We start from the raw sequence: 22515 nt of genomic DNA on the forward strand, positions 1-22515 counted from the left end.
TCTGTATTCAAGCAGGAGGTGGACATTTTGAACATCTTCTGTAATGACGACGACCTGCGGAACGAAAAACGTTCCGGTGAATTTCAATGTCGTGAAGGCCATAACTCGGAAATGAAGCATTTCCGGACACATGTTGTAATGAACTATTTTGATTGTCTACATGTGGGAAATACATACCTGAAATTATGCCCCGTATTTTTGAAACACCCTGTATATATAGTAGTCTCGATGCTCGATGGGGGGGGAGTACTTCCTGTGATAGGTCGTAGGTTCTCCTTCTGGCATCTGATTGGTCCTACGTGGTCCAATCCGGTTGAGGTCTGTATGAAGGGCAGTATTCATATTAAATACTGGCCCTCATAAGGTCCGAAAGAGTGACCTTGATACCGTGCCCGTTGTCCGGATGAAGGGGGGGGGGCGCCGCGTACATGTGGAGACCTGGTTTCTCGTTCCTAAGTATAGGTTGTAGGTTCTTCTTCTGGCATCTGCTTGGTCCTACGTGGTCCAATCGGGTTGGAGTCTGTGTGAAGGGGAGTATTCATATTAAATACTGGCCCTCATAAGGTCCGAAAGAGTAACCTCGATACCAATCCGGTTGGAGTCTGTGTGAAGGGGAGTATTCATATTAAATACTGGCCCTCATAAGGTCCGAAAGAGTGACCTTGATACCGTGACCGATGTCCGGATGAAGGGCGGCGCCGCGTACATGTGGAGACCTGGCTTCTCGTTCCTAAGTATGATCTTGGAATAGGCTTCCCCATGAGTTGCTGAGTTGTAACCCCTCGTCCTTGTTGTTATTGGGATGTTGTTTGATGTGGAAGGCTTCTTTAACCAGTCTCCTGTATAAGTTGTCTTCTTTATCTATTATCTTGATATTGTCGAATTCGATGGCGTGGCCTGAATCTGCTGAGTGTAAGGCTATAAGTCAGTCCACATACAGGAACTCCAGACCGGAAGCACATGAACAAGATCCTGAACTTATGAACATGAAACAGAAGGCCTTCCTCCCATACATAGAAGGAACCACAGACAGAATTGGGAAATTACTGAGGAAATTCAATATCAAGACGGTATACAACGCCCCACACAAGATTTCCCACTCATTAGTCAAAGTCAAAGATAAACTTCCATACCTCCAATCAGCCGGAATATACATGATCCCTTGCTCCTGCGGTTCAAAATACATAGGGCAAACTGGACGTACGGTAGAAGATAGAAGGAAGGAACACATCCGACTCTGCAAATACGGACCATACGAAAAATCAGCAATAGCCTTACACTCAGCAGATTCAGGCCACGCCATCGAATTCGACAATATCAAGATAATAGATAAAGAAGACAACTTATACAGGAGACTGGTTAAAGAAGCCTTCCACATCAAACAACATCCCAACAACATCAACAAGGACGAGGCGTTACAACTCAGCAACTCATGGGGAAGCCTATTCCAAGATAATACTTAGGAACGAGAAGCCAGGTCTCCACATGTACACGGCGCCGCCCTTCATCCGGACATCGGTCACGGTATCAAGGTCACTCTTTCGGACCTTATGAGGGCCAGTATTTAATATGAATACTCCCCTTCACACAGACTCCAACCCGATTGGACCACGTAGGACCAAGCAGATGCCAGAAGAAGAACCTACAACCTATACTTAGGAACGAGAAACCAGGTCTCCACATGTACGCGGCCCCCCCCCCTTCATCCGGACAACGGGCACGGTATCAAGGTCACTCTTTCGGACCTTATGAGGGCCAATATTTAATATGACTACTCCCCTTCATATAGACCTCAACTGGATTGGACCACGTAGGACCAGATGCCAGAAGGAGAACCTACGACCTATCTCAGCAAGTACTCCCTCCATCGAGACTACTATATATATATATATATATATATATATATATATATATATATATATTGTAAATTTTATTAGTAACAACAATGTAATTTATTCGCCACAACAATAATTCCTTTCTACAATTCACCTTAAACGCTCTCGTCAACAATTGGATCTTCACTCAACACAGTATTCGTTATAGCACTCCACCGACGACAATGACAATTTACTTGGACTATTACGCACAACAATGAACTGTTAATCTTAACTAATATTTACAAAGCACTATTTACAAATCAGAACTACCAGTTCTCAGTTCACAGTTCTTCTAGCCCAGTCAATCGAGTTCACAGTATCTCGAACCACAGACCTTCAGAGACAGTTCACTGTACTCGAACTCGGGTCCCTCCAACTGCGGTCCACTGCACTCGAACTCAGGTCCCTCCAACTGCGGTCCACTGCACTCGAACTCAGGCCTTCGGCTGCTGACGCAGTTGCGGACGCACACTCGAGTCGAACTCCGGTACACAAGACTGGCTTCCTTGCTCTGGCTTTCTCACTGACTGAATGACTGAAAACTGAAAACTGCTGTCGTTCCTTCGCGTCCGTAATTTATAACCACAGCGACGTAGCCTTGAAGGTTCCACGCGTCTCTAGAGATGGCACTCCAGAAAAAGCCAGAGCCCTCTCCTCTCTACCAGCACCAGATGCGCGCGCACTCTCGCTCCACTCTCTCGCCGCGTTGGACCTTTCCCCTCTTCGCCGCGCGCCATTCCTCCGTGCTCCGCGCGATCTGCTTTCTTGCGGGACGCTGGTCGTGAGTTCGAATCTCATGTCGCTGTCACAATATATATAAGTACTGGCAGACTATTTCCTTATCCAACAACTGCTCTGAAGATGGCCACAACACAGCGGTCGAAACGTCAGCCAATAACACCAAGACAACGCGGTAGAAGCCCTGAAGCTTATCCACACACACTAAAACTACTTCCTCTTTGTTTTACATAAACCCGACTTTAACTTTCAAATATCCACGAAAATTTTATTTGGTATTTACTTTCAAAAGAAGAAAAATGTGAGGAGGACGTTCCTCCCTTCCCTCCCCCGAGGAACCGCCACTGATTATAACATATCATTACAAAGCTTTTCTTACTCATCATCAGTCACATACGTCCCTTTCACTATCAGTTATTTTTTTCATTCCCATATTTATTTAAGATATGTTGAAATACAGCTTTAAACTCCACTGGTATGCTTTCTATATATTTAGAAATGTATTTTACTTAAAATATTACTGGCTGTAGTCGATGCTGTAATAATGTTGTCACGGTATTGGATAATCTTGTACGATGAAACAGCCCATTTAAGTTTAGGTATTGGTGTGGGGTCCTTAATTTAGTTAAACACACAGAACTCCAAGCGATAAAATGAAGAAACAAGTAGTTATGTCCTTTTGCAACCCATGCGCGCTTCATTGCTAGTAGACAAATGAGCATAGGTTCCGACTTCGTGGTCTTTTGCTACACACTATTTCTAAAGTCATACAAAGAAAGGACTTGTGATGTGAAATTTATGTTGTTTTGAATAGACATGCAAGGAACACGATTCTGTGCTTAACTCAGTTTGGCCGAAAAGTGGATTTGTGCTGTTTTGCATTCCGCGGCTTCAATTGGTAGGGCGGTAGAAAGTCATTCAGGAAAGTCTTTTCTGTGAAACTGTATTTTCGGAAATTGAACACACACTATCTGTGGTGGGCACACGATATCTCTGTGCAGCAGAATGATCATTCACCTCCGTTAAGGCATATAAATGTGATTAGCCATTCATGGGCTATTTCCTCCATGGATTATTAAATTTACATTAAATTTAACGTACAAATGTTGACTTTTTTCATCTTTTTGACTGGATGGTGTGTCATTGTAGAGAATAAATTCTCTGCTATTGAATACTAGTAATCAAGCATTAAGAATAACTTTAACAGAAAAATATACAGATGTCTAATACTGAAATTGGAACAGATTGTGTTAAGGTAAGTTTGAGAAGCCTCAGAAAGGTTTTGAAATGGGTAGAATGGGGAAAATTGATCGGCAAGAAGTGTAGCTGCTTTAATATTAAAACTTGCTTTCTTTCGGCTTAGGATGTCATTTTGATGAACGAAGTACGGTTGGTGTATTCATTTGGGTAAATCGAAGTGTGATAACGTTAGTGTCAGTCAAAAAGAGGGCTAGATAAAGGGTTAGAGTATTTCCCGACAGGTGTAAGAAAGCTTTTAATAAATATGTGTATACAGAATTGAGAAATATGTATAATAAATGTATCAAATTGTTAAATGACATGTCGATAAAAAAAAAAGTGAGATATAGGATTAGAGTGCTTTCTGACAGGTTTACGAAAGTTTTTAAGAAATACTTACCTAGAATTTTATAAATACTCTATCTAATAAATGTATCGAATGAATAATAGACACAGTAAAAATACCTGCGAATAGAAACGATTTATGTGTTAGCTTTCAAAACTATCGTTCTAGCTCAATAGGCTTAAGAACACTGGCGACTAAAACTAGTCACCATCAACTAATCATGATTAATAAATTATAAACCCACTTCCTTAACATGTGTGTGTGTTTATAAATTGCAGGATTAGAGTACAGTGGTCCCAGTTAAAGTAAGATGGAATTACGATTAAAATAAACAATATCGCGTTCCTTCCTTCGTTTCATCTCTCACAAGATTTTTTTGTTATTTTACGACGATTTATCTTTTGCTGTGGTTATCGAGCGTCTGAGTGAGACGAAACTGATAATGCTAGCGAGATGAGTCCAGGGTCCAGGGCCGTAAGTTACCCAGCATTTGTCTTAATGGGTTGAGAGAAAACCCCAGAAAAAACCCTCAACCAGTTAATTTGTCCCAATCAGGATTTGAACCCGGGTTCTCTACTTTCACGGTCGGACGTGTTAACCGTTGCTCCACAGCGACAGATTTCACAGAAGTTTGCAGACATTCAGTTTGTTCGGGAACAGGGAGCGAAGATCGAATATATTTCTGAAATTTGTAATTCGTTGTTCTAACGTTTGTCTAAAATGACAGGGTTGAACTTTTTTTGAGTTGTTATCAACTAATGCTCTTATCGCATCCATTTTATGCATGATAACTTCATAAATATTTTTGTGTTTTTTTGTAGGAACGTCTGAAAAAGTCTGCATCACAAGAAATACAGATTTCCTTATCCGGTTCGTTTGACCATGATACTTTGAACTACAGATAATGTTTTCCAGTGAATTGCAACCGATAAGAAGTTTTTCCTTTTCCTGTGTCGTCTTCGATGGCAGTGATGGCGACAGTATTTTTAATATGGGGGGAGGGAAACATTTGGGTGAACAAAACTTCATAAAGTTTGGCAAGTCCCCTTGAAGCTACTAGAAGCATTTGAAATGTGCATATGGGCTATTCCATATGAAATCGATCAGTAAAAAACCTCACATTTTGTTATACTATAATTTTTTCCCTATTTATACAAGGTGCTGAGGGGAGTGCATTTTCAAAAATATGCTATCGAAAGTCAAACGGTTTTCGTAGGCCTATTATTGAGCGACAAATTTATCGTATTTTATAAAAACAAGCCTCTTTCAGCGCTCAGAACTCTGGAACCATTTACTGCAGAACATTGAACGAGAGCTTATTTTGAAGCTGATATTTGGTAGGTTATGTTAAGAAGTAATCCTTATTTTTATTGTACACAGATAATCTGATTTTACTTGTTTTTAGGCTTTTTGATCATTTGTAAAAATGTAAAAAAATATTGAGAAAAAACCTTGCATTATTAAGAGGGATTCGACATTGTTTGGTTAGTGGTACGGCAAGAAGTTTCGAGAGTATTAAATGGATTATTTTCACACGCCTAGACTTGAACGGCGCAATGACCGAGAGCTGTAGATAAGCGAGAATTGGGCGTCATTTTTCTCCTGTGTTTATGAAAACTTGTGGTAAAGCTAGCCCAGGCACAACTGCTAGAGGAAACATCACGTGTTTATGTCTCCTGGCGTTGCTTGTCTCGACTACCTTCCGTCTCACAGTCATCTGGTTAGTTCACGCGCGTACTATTTATTTTTTTTTATGTGATATTTTCAATACTTTCTTATCAACGTACCACCAGTAAAATATATATGTGTTTATTTGTACTTTCAATGCGGAATCTAACCATGTATTTTAAAAATATTTGTTCGTTGCCAAAGGCGTTGTAATGAAGAAAAATCTCAATTTCCAAATTTCCATAAAAAGTAAGAAAAACTGTTTACATGTCAATATAAACTTTAACTTCTCAGCATCAAAATAAACCATGATTTTGATGATTGGGTGAAAGGGTTTCGGAGCCACAACAATTTAAAGTTACTAATTTTATGAAAATACGATAAATTTAAATATTATTAATTTAAACACTATTAAGTTCTGATGCCTCAAACTTTGCACAAAGCATTATATCACAGTTGTCTACGGACAGAAAAAGTTTCATTGTATTTATTTGCAAGGTCAATTTTCTCTATATTTCGGTCGATTTGAGATGGAATAGCCCATATGGAGAAGAATGGAGCTTGTGCAATGGACAGGCAGAATAAGAATTGAAGCTGTGTTGAAAGGAGTGGGTGAAAAAAAATGCTGACACTGATCAGGAAGAGAAGGAATGGTGAACGGGAGAAGAGTTCGGAGCAGGAGAAGATATCAGATGAAAGACAATGGATTATATGCGGAGACAAAGAGGAAGGCAGAATATAGGAAAAATTGGAGAATGCTGGGTTTGCAATGAAAAACCTGCCCTTGGGCAGAAAACTATTAATGAATGAATGAATGATTTGTGTAATAGTTCAAGGAAATAAAGTATTGAGGATGTCATTTGTAACATGATAAAGAAACTGAATTATTGCGGAACGCGTAAAACTTACGAAAAAGTGTTACTTTCGTAGCACTTTTCAAAATTAAATTAAAAATGTATGAAATTAATGTTAAGGTTGTTGAAATTAAATTTGTTGAGAGATTTGGGAAAATCATTATCTTTCATTACGGTGTATTAAAACTATTAAAACACTAATTTTCTTAATTTAAAACGTTAAAAGTGTTAGAAAAATTAGAAAAGGTAATATACTCGTACCTTAATGACAGATGGGTCCGTTTCAACATCGGTGTGGTGTCATCATCATTGTCCTTCGAACTACTGCCAGTGTTGAAACGAGCCCGTCTGTCTTTAAGGTACAGTAGAACATCGATTATCCAGTCGTCCTGGTTGGCGAGTTGGTATAGCGCTGGCCTTCTATGCCCAAGGTTGCGGGTTCGATCCCGGGCCAGGTCGATGGCATTTAAGTGTGCTTAAATGCGACAGGCTCATGTCAGTAGATTTACTGGCATGTAAAAGAACTCCTGCGGGACAAAATTCAGGCACACCCGGCGACGCTGATATAACCTCTGTAGTTGCGAGCGTCGTTAAATAAAACATAACATTTTTTCAATTATCCGAAACAGTTGGGACGGGGGGTTTTCGGATAACCGGTTATGTACGAAAACAAATTGTTCGGTGCAATAGGAGAAGTATGAAACAAAAAAACACTGATATTAAACACAAAACTGTACATACAGTATATATTTTGTATCGCATGTCTTACAAACAACACAGAGAACTGACTAGCCTAGTTAGACAATTTCAAAATGGTCATTAAAGTAGGCCTACAGTTTAGTAAAAGAAGTCCATTTTTCTTTTTGCTTCAGAGCTGAGACTCGTTTTTTTTTTTTTGCCGTTAAATCTCGCAAATAGCGCTAGCAAAACTTCTACATGGCGCGCACGCAAATTTGAATTTGCCGACTGGAACGCTTTCGGTTAACCGATATTTCGGTTGATCGGTATTCGGATAATCGATGCTCTGCTGTATATTACTTTCTTAAAATTCGTTAACACTTTTAACGTTTTAATTTAAGAGAATTAGTGTTTTATAACTTACAAGCAAACATTCTGATGGGGGCAGATAAAAAAGTTAATTTTTTTTCTTCCACCATGTTAATAATGTCAGAAGAAGTGCTTATACATATTTTGGCCACACGACCGCAATTACGAGGCCGTCCAGAAAGTGATTTCCCTGGGGCCGTTTATTGAAAAAAAAAAGCACAATTGCATAGAAATATTTATTGAAACAGATACAGCAATTGTTGCGCTATTTGTCAACATATCCCCCACTGGAATTGAGACATTTGTCGTACCATGGGATCAATTTTTGTGTTGTAGAAGTCAGCCGCCTCAGATCGGAACCAGCGTTTGACTGCGTCTGCACCTCTCTCTGTCGATCCCATGATATGAGAAATGTCTCAATTTCGATGAAAAATATGTTGAAAATTAGCTCAACAATTGTGTCCGTTCCAATAAATTTTTCCAATGAAATTGTGTTTTTGTTTTTCTGTTAGCGGCCCCTAGCGAACTTATTTTTCTTACGGCCCTCGTAATTGCGGTCGAGTGACTAACATTTGTATAAGCATTTCTTTTGACATTATTAACATGGTGGAAGAAAAAAATTCAACTTTTTTATCTGCCCCCATCAGAACGTTTGGTTTTAGTTCGTCATCTTTCGATCTTGTAGATCTTAAATTCTGCACCGGGATTCGAACCCGAGTTCTGTAAGCCAGCGCTTTAGTCGCCGGAGGTGCAAGGAATGTGAAACTTGAGGAGACGAGGAAGCTCATCGTTCTGCAACTTTGTGCCGATTTCAAGGTTCACGTACCTGTAATTATTGTCCATTTCACATTTGAGTTGTCGGCGTTATTACAGAGGAGATGTTATTGCGTAGGCGGCTACTCTGTAGATTATGACATCTCTTTCTGGTTATCCTTGAAAGCGAAGTTTACTTCATACTTGAAACATCATCATCAGCAGCTCCTTAGGAAGTATTCCATAAAGTCTTCACGAGATTGTCGTGTGATACTGCCGCACCTTCGTAATTAATAGCGGAGTGCGTGCATGAAATGAGTCGGTGTCGGAACTAGACTGATATGGGCAGGAAGCATCGGGTACTTACCCCTAGAACCGTTAGCATGTAAGCACACATCCCCATCTTGTGAAATGCTCCCTCCCTTTGCCCTTTATCACCTTAGTAGAGCCCCCTTCTAAAAGCAACCAGCTGTCGGTACAGCTGAATGTACGCATTGTTGTTTAGTGAGGCTTGTCCAGAAGTACAGTCATTTCATGTTTAAAAATTTGTCTTACCAGCGTGTGCTGCTCTTACCTTACAGGACTGCAAGAGTGGAAGGATTGTTATGCTTGCAACTGCTGTAGTTATCTAGCATCTGTATGAAATGGTGATAATGCCAGCGAAATGAATCCAAGGTCCGGCGCCGAAAATTATCCAGCATTTGCTCTTAATTGGTTGAGGGAAACCTCAACCATGTAACTTTTCCCAACCAAGATTTGAACTTGAGTCCGCTCGCAAGTTTTGTTAAAAGGAAATGACTCACAGGACAAAATGAAACTATAAAAAGACAGGGATTCATATTATGATCCCTGTAATTACATAAAACACTTGTGTTGGGTGTTATTGTGATATTTAGATTTTTAAGGAATTGGTTCTGGTTCTTCCTATAAAGACTGTGAATATGATTAAGAGTCAAATGAATTTAATGCAATTTATGTGTTGTATTCGTAACTACAATTTTTCATTTATTTCTTTATGCTCGACCATGCCGAAATGTAGTAATTATACACCTGGTAGCAGTCCTTTAATGCATTAAAGTACACCTATTCATTAAAGTTCGGGTTTTCGATTATTCTCGGATATGCAATCGAAAGACAACGAGGGAAACGTCACGGAGACTGGAAATCCAATACTGTCGCAGAAGGTTATGTTCTGGTACTATAATAATTAGCGTTAATTTTAAATAATATTCAAATAAATTCAATTTGTCATCTCGTTTTTCAATTCTAAATCAATTTCCAGGTTATATCAAAGTTAGTTCATGTTATTCTCTAGATTACATCAAGGTCAATGACATTATTGTTCCTCGGAAAAAATCAATACTTTCGCGTCTGCGCACATCTCACAATTTACGAGCTATGCACAAGGTCACTTCCGATCTTCAGTCAGATACGAATAAAATGAATAGTTCTGACTTCTGAATAATTTCAAGTTAGAAATATGATCGAGCATAAAAAGTCGTATGAAACTTCCCTATAATGGTAATTAAGACGCTCGTATGAAAATTATGAAACTCGCTTGCGCTCGTTTCATAAACAAACATTCTCGCGTCTTAATTACTATCATTATAGGCTCGTTGCATAATGTACTATTGTCAAATATGTACCATATAGGCCTAATTATCTGCACAAGAATGTACAATGGAAGTACTGTATTTATTCCGAATTAGATTTTTGGAGAAAATATGTAATGCATGCAAGAAAGTAAGTCTGTTCTTTAGCAAACACCACAGCAGTGTAAAAGTCTGATCCGTTGCTAAGCAAAGTGACGTCAGAATAGTGTGACATAACTAATTACCATTGCTAAGCAAATGACGTCAGATGTTGAAATTTTCATAACATATTATCCATTTGACACTCGAGCTTAAGTAATTTCCTAACGCCCCTTGCAAGACGCCCATTCGCGTATCTTTTAGCTGTTTTACCTCCCTTAATTTCATCCACTAACAAGAATGCTTCACTTATTAATGGACGTCATACTAGTAGAGTCAGAAAGTACCGGAACTTCGGGTGGCAACACCATGCTCTGTAGGCAACTTGTGCAACTTGTCCGTGTGGTATGTGGCCTGCTCTTTAGGCGTATAGACTCAGTGTGCCTACTGATCAAAGGGGAAAGTAATGCTTGAAGTGCTCTTCGATATCCAGGGTCGCGTAAATTTCGAGTTTATTCCTGAGGATCGAACTGTCTGTAAGGAGACGCATGTTAATTCTTCGTCGTCTTCGTGATGCAGTTCGACGAAAAAGACCCAATTTGTGGCAAGGACAGAATTGGGTTCCTATTCATGATAATACCCCAGCACATCGGTCGCTCTTGGTGAACGAATTCCTCGCACATGCAAAATACCTGTCCTTCCACAGCCACCATATTCTCCAGATCTTGCTCCAGCAGATTTCTACCTATTTCCAAAGGTCAAGTCCCTACTCAAGAGACAGCGGATTGCGTCAGCCGAAGAGGTGAAAATTCGTGCGACGCGCGCTCTAAAGGAAGTGACCAAAGATTGGTTGCAGGAATGTTTCGAGAAGTGGTATGGACGCTAGCAGAAGTGTGTCACTGCCCAGGGGGCGTACTTTGAAGTTGTGATGTGGTGTAAATGGTTACATATCAAAGTTTTATACACATGTTCGGTTACGTTTTGACTCTACTAGTAAGTATAAATCTAATGGAGTAAGATTTGGAGAATTGGTGGCTGTGGAAGGACATGTATTTTTGTTGTGCTAGGAATTCGCTCACCAAGAGCGACCGATGTGCTGGGATATTGTCATGATGAACCCAATTCTGTCCTTGCCACGAATTGGGTCTTTCTCGTCGAACTGCATAACGAAGACGCCGATGAAATTGCAACATGCGTTTCTTTACTGACGGTTCGACCCTCAGGAATAAACTCGAAATTTACGAGATTCTGGATATCGAAGAGCACTTCAAGCATTACTTTAGAAACTTTGATCGGTCGGCACACTGAGCCTATACGCCTGGAGGGTAGGCCACATGCCACACGGACAAGGCAGAGAAGTTGGCTACAGAGCATGGCGTTGTTACTCGAAGTTCCGGTACTTTCTGACTCTACTAGTATAAGTTATTAGGTAATTATTGTGTGCATGTACATACATGCATACATTCATTCATTCATTCATTCTTTTAACTTGTGTAGTAAAATTCACCTGTGTGCTTTCAAAGTTAATTAACGGCAAACGTAACAAAAATTGTTTGTGATTTATACACAGTATTATGTCACTTTATAAGATACCACACTTAAAATTAGGACAAAGAAAACACAGGTTATGAAACTTGTTTCATGATTGTAAGTTCCAACTCAACTGAGAATTAATACAACTCTCGCAGTGTAATGAGGAATAAAATTCATTTTTATGAATTCTGACTTCACAGGCAACAGTGATCTAAAGGTATGAGTCAATATTGTTAAAGCAATAAAATTAAATACTTGAAATATTTTATTTCCATTAGCATGTTAAGGACTGTATATAGCAATAAAAATAAATCAATGTTTCTAAAATTACAAGCAAATGGTGGGCGGTAGAAAAATTCTGACTTCATTTTTGCAATCAGCAAATGATATTACATAAGAAACAGCAGAAATTGTACATTTAACAAAATCATTGTTGACCAGTGAATTAATGGTAGCATCATAATTGGTGCAATGTTTAATTTACTGTGACTACATAATACGAGTATATTACATTAGTGGAGAAAGCTTCCAGCGTAGACATGTTGATTTATAATTTACATTACACGTTACTAATGTTATTTCAGTTGAAAGCTGGTAATTGTGATTTCCACGAAATGCTCTTAATTTGCTTGCGTTTTAATTATACATTTTTATAACAAGGTTTGAACTCACATTCATATCTGTCCTTCAAATGCACCATCATGATATATTCACATATCCTTTTTAAATACTATTTTGTCGAAATGTGGTATACACGCCATAATTTTCGGCATCTTCACCTCTCCATTTAAAAGTTTTTTTTTTTTTTTCAGCGCTATGGGCGAGAAATTATGGAATGAGTTATTTACGTCATCTTATGTCGAAATGTTTATAGGATATGCTCTAAAATGAATATTAAAATAGTGTGCATAGTCAATTAAATACGTTAAAAATACTGTGAAACAGAATATCGGAGATCCAAGGAGAAATAATGAAGGGCAATGTTGGCAAATAAATTATAAAGGCGCCTATTCTTAATGTTTTGAATTTGCATTGCTCTTATAATAATATAATTCAGTTTATATTACATGTGTTTTTGATTCATTAATTAAATTTGTATACACCAATAATACGTAGGAAGTGTTCAATGGTGATGGAAGGGAGTAAATGTGAGGTGAAACAATTAAAAGGTACGCGATCGCACGTCCTTTCAAGGAAGTTGGGGGTGTGAGGAAGAATCTTTGTGAATGCCAAGCCAGTTGGCCACTTGTCTCACTCCATTTTTCAAAGTTCTGAAGGAACTCGAGTTTAATGAAGAAGGTCTCTCTTTGACGCTGGGATCAACAGAGAGATGCAGACACTGGTTCTATGACGCAGGGTTACAAAAGTTGATCCAATAGTGTGACAAATGTCTCAGTTATGGTGCAGAATATGTTGAAAAATAGTTCAACAAATACTGTGTCTGTTTCAATAAATCTTTCCATGGAATTGTGTTTTTTGCCTGTAAACAACCCCAGGGATACTTGCTTTCCGGACGGCCCTCGAGTGGTTAAAATTTGTATAAGCACTTGTTTTGACATTATTAACATGGTGGAAGAAAACAATTAACTTTTTTTATCTGCCCTCATGTTAGCTTGCTATTTGAAGGATGCCTATATGTAGCATTCTTGAGCACCAGGCAACAGAATACTTAATAAGTGGTCTATGTAGCTTACTCCCTTCCACAAAGGATTCTCAGTATCCGGACTCTATTTCCAGTTGATAATTAGTTGAGGTTGTAAGGAAATGGGTTTTCAGAGCTAAATAAATGTTCAAAACGGGAGGTTCTTGAGAACTTAACGCCAGTCTTGGTGTTGCTGAGGTTATGATGCGGATTATATTCTTGAATTCCGTCACTTTACTCGTGTGAAACATTTTTATTTAATTATTACGCCGTCATATCCTAATTGTAAAGAGACCTACGCGGAATTCGTGGGGAGTCTAGCGGTTACCATGCTAGCCGTTCAATCCCAGGTCCACGAGTTCAAACCAGGCCGAGGGTATTGGATTTTAAAGTGCGATGAAATCGTTAGCATGGCTTCCTTGGAGAGGGAAGTGAAGTTCGGCTGGGTTTGATCTACAATTTATATTCTTCAAACATTTGAAATACAGTACGATTTTATTCCCTCTTTTTCAATCGTTCGTATAATGTAATTTTACTTTCCCCCCCTGTAAATGTTTCAAACAGTATGTTGATTCATCGTCACCAAGTACTACTACTACTGTTACAATTACTACTACTACTACTACTACTACTACTACTACTACTACTACTACTATAGTTCTTCATGGTTTGGACCATTTGGCTCGTTACTTTTTAAGAACAAAATCTACTCATACTAGAAAATTGAGTCATCAGGTTCATTTTGGCTTCAGTATGTCTTTCTTAGAGGTACAATCAATCAATTGATGAGGATATTGAACTTTTTTAGCGTAGCACTGAGTTTAAAAAGTCTCCGCTAGACACTGAACATACCAAGGCGTATACGCTCGTCGCTTCAATTCTTATTCTGCCTGTCCATTGCACACGCTCCATTCTTCTCGTGGTTCCATCTATCTAGTGTCGCGTAATCTACAGAAATTTGAAAAAGCTGATAACTTCACCTGCGATCTGATTCGTCGGTGTATGATTTTTTTTAAAATGGACAGTCGCCAACAGTTACTGAAATATTCATAGAACTTCAACACACGTGTGAATTCCCCTACAAAGAAACAACACTGAGAGAATTATTGAAAAAGTTAGGATCCAGGTTCCGAATTCTTAACAAAAGACGCGTGATAATGGAGTCATCGAGAATAGTAACGTGGAGGTAGAAATATTTTAACACACTTCGTTCTAAAAGATCGGCAGGCCATAAAATTATATTTTTGGACGAGACATGGTATGACACCCATGATGTCCCCAAAAAAAGGTTGGGATGATGGGAGTTGCTCATGTGCCTTCAGTGCCCCTGTATCTCGTGGGAAACGAATTATGGTTTTGCACGCAGGTAGTAGTGACGGCTGGGTTCCAAATTGTTTGTTTCTTTCAGCTAGAAATATAGGTGACTCCAAAGCAGATTCACATGATGAAATGAGTTCTGAAATTTTATTATTATTATTATTATTATTATTATTATTATTATTATTATTATTATTATTATTATTATTATTAGTTATAAAGTAGTCGTGTTTCTCGTTTGTACGCCTTGTATTTTGAAAAAGACGCGACAACATCGCTTTAGAACAGTATGCAATCGACAGGTCTGTTATTGTTGTTAACCTTTTCTTTGATCTGCCGGTCGTTACTCTGGCTGGCGCGACGATAATAAGTAAGTATTATTATTATTATTATTATTATTATTATTATTATTATTATTATTATTATTATTATTACTTACAGCAGTGTTGGAAAATAAAAAATCTGAAAGTTAGAATTTATAAAACAGTTATATTACCGGTTGTTCTTTATGGTTGTGAAACTTGGACTCTCACTTTGAGAGAGGAACATAGGTTAAGGGTGTTTGAGAATAAGGTGCTTAGGAAAATATTTGGGGCTAAGAGGGATGAAGTTACAGGAGAATGGAGAAAGTTACACAACACAGAACTGCACGTATTGTATTCTTCACCTGACATAATTAGGAACATTAAATCCAGACGTTTGAGAGGGCAGGGCATGTAGCACGTATGGGCGAATCCAGGAATGCATATAGAGTGTTAGTTGGGAGGCCGGAGGGAAAAAGACCTTTAGGGAGGCCGAGACGTAGATGGAAAGATAATATTAAAATGGATTTGAGGTAGGTGGGATATGATGATAGAGAATGGATTAATCTAGCTCAGGATAGGGATCGATGGCGGGCTTATGTGAGGGCGGCATTGAATCTCCGAGTTCCTTAAAAGCCAGTAAGTGAGTAAGTAATTATTATTATTATTATTATTATTATTATTATTATTATTATTATTATTATTATTACTTACAGCAGTGTTGGAAAATACCATCGGACCGTATTGCAAGTCCGCATAGTGTCCATGTTTATAGCGAAACCGGCATTCCTCTGCCAAGGCTATACTTTAACCGAACTTGATTATCCAAACCGGCTGAGCTGTTGAATACAAAGAACAGTAGAGAATCATAGTATGGCAAAGGCATGGGTCGGCCGCAATAGGGAGACATGGTGTATGTCCGCGGAGGGTTAGGCTGCCCTGTGGTATGTGTCAGTGGGAAGAAGCAATCGGCACCGGATGGTTGTGCGGACGCGAACATGAGTGGCCGTTACTGCAGTTACTATTTTAAGAGTGAAGTGATGGGCCGAATGCCAGTTTCTGTATCTCAATGAGCGTTAGTTTCTAATCAGTGCATCTGCGTGTTTGTAGTGAAATTAAATATATGCGTCGTTAAGAGAAAAGTGTTGGAATGCAGTGTGATGAAAGGGTTCCACAGTGTTCGTCCGCTACACCTTCCCTCCATACACGTGCAATATTAATATAGGTAATATTGTGTTTTGCATGTAGTTGGCAAACTTCAGCGAGAGAAATTTGCGCCAGAGGTTAATTAGTTACATAATCCGTGTGATACACTCCCATAACAGATTAACTGTTAATTAAGTAATGTTTATGGACCTGCGTGTGTGAACGTAACTTCTGTGGCTCTGACGCTGCTGAGGTAAATCGGAAAATGAATGCAATCTTAGCTATTTAAACTATTAAACACTGTTTCATTCTTGTAATGTGGAAAACCACAAACATGCAAATAGTATTAAGCTTGTTCCAGAATATTCTATTAAAGTTCATGAGAATAGTGGCGCCACCCATTCGATTTAAAAGCATTTTACAGCAATTTTAACTTGTAAATATTAGTTCTTGAAATAAGTTAACCTCTGTTGCTCAAGCAAAGGCGTTTCTAGCTACAAATCCAGCGGACATGATTTCGAATCCCGTCAGGGGAAAAAGTTTTTGTGTTCTCCCTACCATAGTGACTGGATGTGTTTTCTTTTTACACCTATTTTGTCATGAGCGGTCACTTATCACTAGGGAGCGGATTTTTATGTACTAAAAATTTAAATATATTTGTTTTTTATGTGCTAAAAAGTACGAAAATATTCGCTAAAAATAAAAAAATATATATATTTTTTAATATGACAAAAATACCTTACTTAGCATGAAAAAAAATGTTACTAGGTACTCACCAACCACACTTGAGTGCTAGAAGTTGGCCGAGAATTGCAGTGAACAACAAAGCTCATCTCCAAATTCTCCATCACAAATGCATGCCGATTATCTCTGAACAACGACTTATACTGTGAAAACGATCTTTCCACATCACAGGACTTCAGACGTACATATTTAAAGCGAAGAATGTCACAAATACATACACCGTCAATTTCACCTCCAATATTTGAACAACTTTACACATTTTTTTTATATCCACTGTTTTTCCCAAACACTTTCTGGAATTTGTCCCTTAGTAATTGTACTTCTGAACCTGGTAGCGAGTCTAGTTTAATTTCCACGGCACCTCCCTGTTTCAGACAACAGCACGTTGCTTTACTTACTCTTATCTCTTATACACTACAAATTTTAATTTACTTATAAGAAATTATTAATTTAATTATTATTTAAAGCTGCTTAAAGTTGAAATACACATAATAAACGTAGGTATTCTAATGTATTTGTCTACAGAGCCTATAATAGCAAATGGGTACTAAATTCTTATATTTTGTTATTGACACATGGCTCTACTACAAAAAAAATCATTAATATGGTTCTGGATCTGCACAGGTGAATTCAGGGAAGTTCATGAAGTAATTTTTATCATTCATTTTTATTGAACCTCATGATATATGATTATCACCTATTTTGTAGGTCTCGCAGCATATATATTTATTTTGAAGATCTAATTTCATTCTCAGTAAAGCACTTACAATAGCAGATTACAGTCAATTTCTCTGCTACAGTTGTGGTTACAATGATTATCGCAATCTGTTATAAACCTTAGTTACGCAAAATCTTACAGAAAAAGTAATAAAATCTATTTTGAAGTTTCAGAAAAAATATATAAACTTAAGCTTCTGTTATGAATTTTAAAAAAATTCCGCTACAGTACAAGAGAATTTTGATTATCGCCGCTACGTCTCCCTGGGCTTCAAATTCCGCTACAGTTGGGCACTCTGGTGTAGATAAACTTGGAACTCTTAGGGCCGATTGTATAAACTATTTAATCTTAGATCAGAGGTTAAATTGACCCTCGTTCTAGCTGAACTTGGAATTTTGCGTTGTATAAAGTCTAATCTGAGATTAATTTGTCTTAAACTAAAGTCAACTTTGACTGAAGAAATTTCTCCAATTAAGTTAGATGACCCAAGTTCAGTTATTTCTTTTCTGTTTGAAATATATGAGTGGCAGATTGTGCAAAAAGAGTAACCATTATTATTAATAAATATGTTAGGTACATTTATATTTATTTTTTTCAATTTCTTGTCTTTATACACAAACATTCTTATATTTCATAAGGCTTTATCGTGTTCAGCAGTAATAACATAACCTATAATTATATTATGTTTATAACAACCATTAATTATTAATGGATATAATAGGTACATTCATAAATTTTCAGTTAACTGTATTACTAAATGAAAATTGTTGTTTTATAAAGCTTTATTATCTTTAGCAGTATGAAACACCATAACATGATAACAATTTGGAGAACAGTCAATCTTCTTATTATTGTCCGCCATTATTTACAATGCACAAAACAAACCAGTGTCTCCAACAGAGTGTACGGAAAGTCGCCAAAAAGTAGTTGGAAAGTAGCTAGATTTCCCATTATTAACAAAGAAAGATTAAATTTTGTCACTATGGGATGCTAAAAAGGTCGCTAAATCCCTATTTAAGCAATATAAAAGTTAAAAGAAATTGTCGTTGAAAAAGAGTTAAAGTCGCTACATTGGCAACACTGAACAAACCTGTACAACATGGTCCGCGCATCACATACGTCACCTGTTCATGCGATGTTGCCAAAACCTTTTCACGTGAACTTAGATTGCATTTGAACCAAGGTAATTTGATCGCAGAAAAGTTGTATAGAATAGAAGAAGTGTCTGAACTCGGTTCACTTTCCGATCTTCGATCAAAGTTGACCTTTAGTCAGGGAGTTTTATACAGGGACATCATTTTATTTTTACTTCAATTTTTATTGTACCTGAGTTTTTTAATGTACTTCACTCCCACCCCTTCTACTAATGAAGTTCCAACTCCACACAGAGCCAAGACAGCAGATAGTAAGCAGTACTGAGTTACTGAGTATAGTACGTTCCAGAAATATGTTCTCGTTTTCCAGTGACGAAAGAGCTTTCAATATTCAATCATATTTTCGCACAAGTAATGTCCGTTTGCCTACATCGCATCCCGATTTCCCCCACCTGCTTCTGCTCGCCCCTCTGTAAAAGCTGGGCTGTCTTAGCTCTTTTCTGAAAACATTAATTTCTCTTAGGAATTGGGCGTTTACGTACTATTATACAGCTGTTTAATTTAACTTAAATAAAATGGCCTCGTTAAGTAATTAACTGTCACGTGATTTCCTCCCTTTCTACAATCCTGCGGCATAACCACTTGGACGGACAGTAGATAGCATGTCTGAGTAATTTTATATTTTCGGGTCGGGCAGAAGTGAAGATTGAATTAAAAGTACGTAGAGTAGGTATAGAATTATTTCAACATGAGTTACTAGTACGAAGGACGAAACTGGCAATTGGAATTAGATGCAATAGTCTATAGTGCGATAATATGCACAAAAGAACTGAAGCCTGTATCGAAATGAACGGCCACCATTTTCAAAATTGTGTTTAAATATTCATATTATGATTATTTTTCAATTTAACTTCTTTCTCTATATTGTACGCTAAAGTGCTGTAGACAGTATAATATACACTGCATAATGAATACGTTCGCATGGATAACTCACTTCGTGAGTAAAAACACTTATTCTTAATACAGTACTGTACTTTGATTAAAGAAAAACGTAATGAAAATTATCAAACTCAAAATCGTGATATTTCCTAGTTTACGTAAATGGATGAACTACTTTTCTTCCTTCCTGTACCTAGTAGAGTGATTTGTGTTTTACGCTAGTATCATCGAACTCCAGTCTTGGAGGGGGGAGCAAGCGGTGTTTCCGGTTCTCTAAAGGTATAGACAGGTTAATATTAAAAATGTAAGTAAAAATAAAATGATGTCCCTGTACAATTGGGCCTTAGTTCGTCACAGACTCTCCAGAGTTCATGACAGCCGGTGGGTCTACGTTACACTCGCAATGAATGATGATGATGATGGAGAATTGTTGGAATGTCACAGGGGAACAAGAATAGCCTACTCGGAGAAAACACGTGTGTTGCCTGTATGTTGGGCTTGCCCCGCACAAGTAGAAATTCAGGGTGGATTGACCGGGATTTGAACCCCAGTCCGCTGGCTTGTAAGCTCAATGCGCTAGCATTTGGTCACCGTTGCGATATTGAAATTCATATTACATTCATAGTATTTCGGTTAGTTTACTATAGCGTTAGTGTCTTTAGCTACGGGCATGTGCAAGTTTTTATTCCAAGGAAGTCAAGACCGTTAATTATGTTATCTTGAACTGTTTTGGACGGAAAAATTATCATTAAAGGAAACAGTAAACAATTTCAACTATACTATTAATTACTGTAAGTAAATAAAAGTACCTAGTCCAGAATAAAATGTTGCAACGTCAAATATTTGTCTAAGTGTGATGTTTCATTAATCATAATTTTTAGAACTAATATTAGGGTTGCCGTAATTCTGGATACAAAAATACGAACATTTTTCTTTTTCCAAAAATTGTGAATATTATTTGTATAAAAGAAGACTATCTACTACATTCTACCATTACATAACTAATTAACAGCGAAACTATCATAATTCTACTTTCGTAACATTAATATCCCGATAGTTACAAATACAGACGTGGACAAATTATTAGACTAAATTAATTATATGTGCAACTAAGCTGTATTTATCGGTAGAAATAATGAACAAAAATAAATTTTACACAGATATAATGAACAGAAAATTGAGTCTTGAGGTTACTAATATTTTTTTTTTACATTCCCTTATTCTTTATTAACGTTTATTTTGCCAGGGATGCTGGAAACCAAAGTTTCACACTTTCTTTGAATATCAGCATCATTTAGCCAGATATCAGACAGTGCTTAAATGAGTCCAAGTTTTGTTGTAAGCCTCTTTTGTTCACTTTCTTCTTCAGTATAGATCACAGATTTTCAATTTCGTTCATGTCCGGTCTTCTTGCAGGCCATGGGAGAATATCGTCTGCAGTATGTAATTAAAACACCAGTAGTACCAACATAGCCAGAAAAAAGATACTTAACCATTGGAAAAATATACCAGAAGATGTAAACAATCATATTTACAACAATAGAGACTCTGTGAATTATACTGGTAGTTGATGTGACGAATTATATTATGTTTCCACAAAAACTTTTTAGTCTAATAATTTTTCCACGTATGTAGACAGGCTAGTCTGATTAAGTGATTGAAAACATATATAGTATCAGTTATCTAATTCTCATACTTCTGGGAAGAATGTACTTGCTTTAGAAAATAAGTCTTTTTTATGAAGTCTTAGAAATTCACGCATGAAAACGCTAAAAATTGTTTTTTAATTTGAAACTTTGCTGTTAATTTATTTACTTAAAGAATACTTCCTTCAGGTGTCCAAATAATTATTATCAAACAAAGCACTCTATGGTCCACACCTGTGGAGTAACGGTCAGCGCGTCTGGCCGCGAAACCAGGTGGCTCGGGTTCGAATCCCGGTCAGGGCAAGTTACCTGATTGAGGTTTTTTTCGGTGTTTTCCCTCAACCCAATACGAGGAAATGCTGGGTAACTTTCGGTGCTGAACCCCGGACACATTTCACTGACATTATCACCTTCATTTCATTCAGACGCTGAATAACCTAGATGTTGATACAGCGTCGTAAAATAACCCAATAAAAAGCACTCTATCCATAGGTACAGAAGTTCTTAGGAGGCAGTATACTAATTCTAAAATTTTGTCAAAATTGTTAGCTACATTTAGTTTCTTTTTTTTTTTTTTTTTTTAATAATTTATTGAAGACTTCAACACAGATTTACAACTTTCAGTTTTGTGTTGAAGTATCTTTCTTTTCCTTTCATCTTCTCTACATTAAAAAAATTGAGTACAAGATTCACGAGCATGACTTCATCAAAACGGTTGTCAATACTGGTGGCAGCATTAGAATTGAATCGTGAATTGCAGAAATTCCACAAGTCACTTTTTTTTTTCAAACTCATTTTTTCATATGGTTGTAATATTCACACATAGACCTTTCAAATGGTGCAGAAATCCCACACGTCCAGTGCTCAGTGTACATTTCACAGGGACAGTAAGTTATAGTGAATTGCAGGAAATTACAAGAACACCACAAATACGGTGCAAGTGGAATGTTTTAGAAAGTAGAAAATTTTTCGTTTTTTTTATAGGATTAAATTAATTTGAAGAATTAAAAATGCTGTCTCATAGTTTTTCAATTTTGTATGCTTATGTACTTTTTAAATTTATTCTTTCAAATATAGGCCAACATTTAATAGTACATTATGCAACGAACCTATAATGAAGGTAATTAAGAAGTGAGTATGGATATTCATGAAACGAGCGCAAGCGAGTTTCATAATTTTCATACGAGCTTCTTAATTACCATTATAGGCGAGTTTCATACG

At 37.4% G+C, this 22515-nt stretch overlaps 1 protein-coding gene across 2 annotated transcripts in view; it reads left to right on the plus strand.

Annotated features, from left to right (window-relative positions):
* The window catches only part of numb (NUMB endocytic adaptor protein), an 847398-nt gene that overhangs the window by 148921 nt on the left and 675962 nt on the right, over positions 1 to 22515 (plus strand). The window contains exon 1 of one of the 2 annotated variants that reach the window (XM_069830643.1): positions 15944 to 16232. The exons of the other annotated variant lie outside the window; for it this stretch is intronic. The gene's annotated coding sequence lies outside the window, so the exon portion shown is untranslated. Of the gene's footprint in view, positions 1 to 15943; positions 16233 to 22515 lie in introns of those variants that run through there. 2 annotated transcript variants of the gene reach the window in all.

The sequence above is a fragment of the Periplaneta americana genome, chromosome 7 (genome assembly GCF_040183065.1).
Source record: "Periplaneta americana isolate PAMFEO1 chromosome 7, P.americana_PAMFEO1_priV1, whole genome shotgun sequence".
In the NCBI taxonomy this organism is placed as follows: Eukaryota; Metazoa; Arthropoda; class Insecta; order Blattodea; family Blattidae; genus Periplaneta; species Periplaneta americana.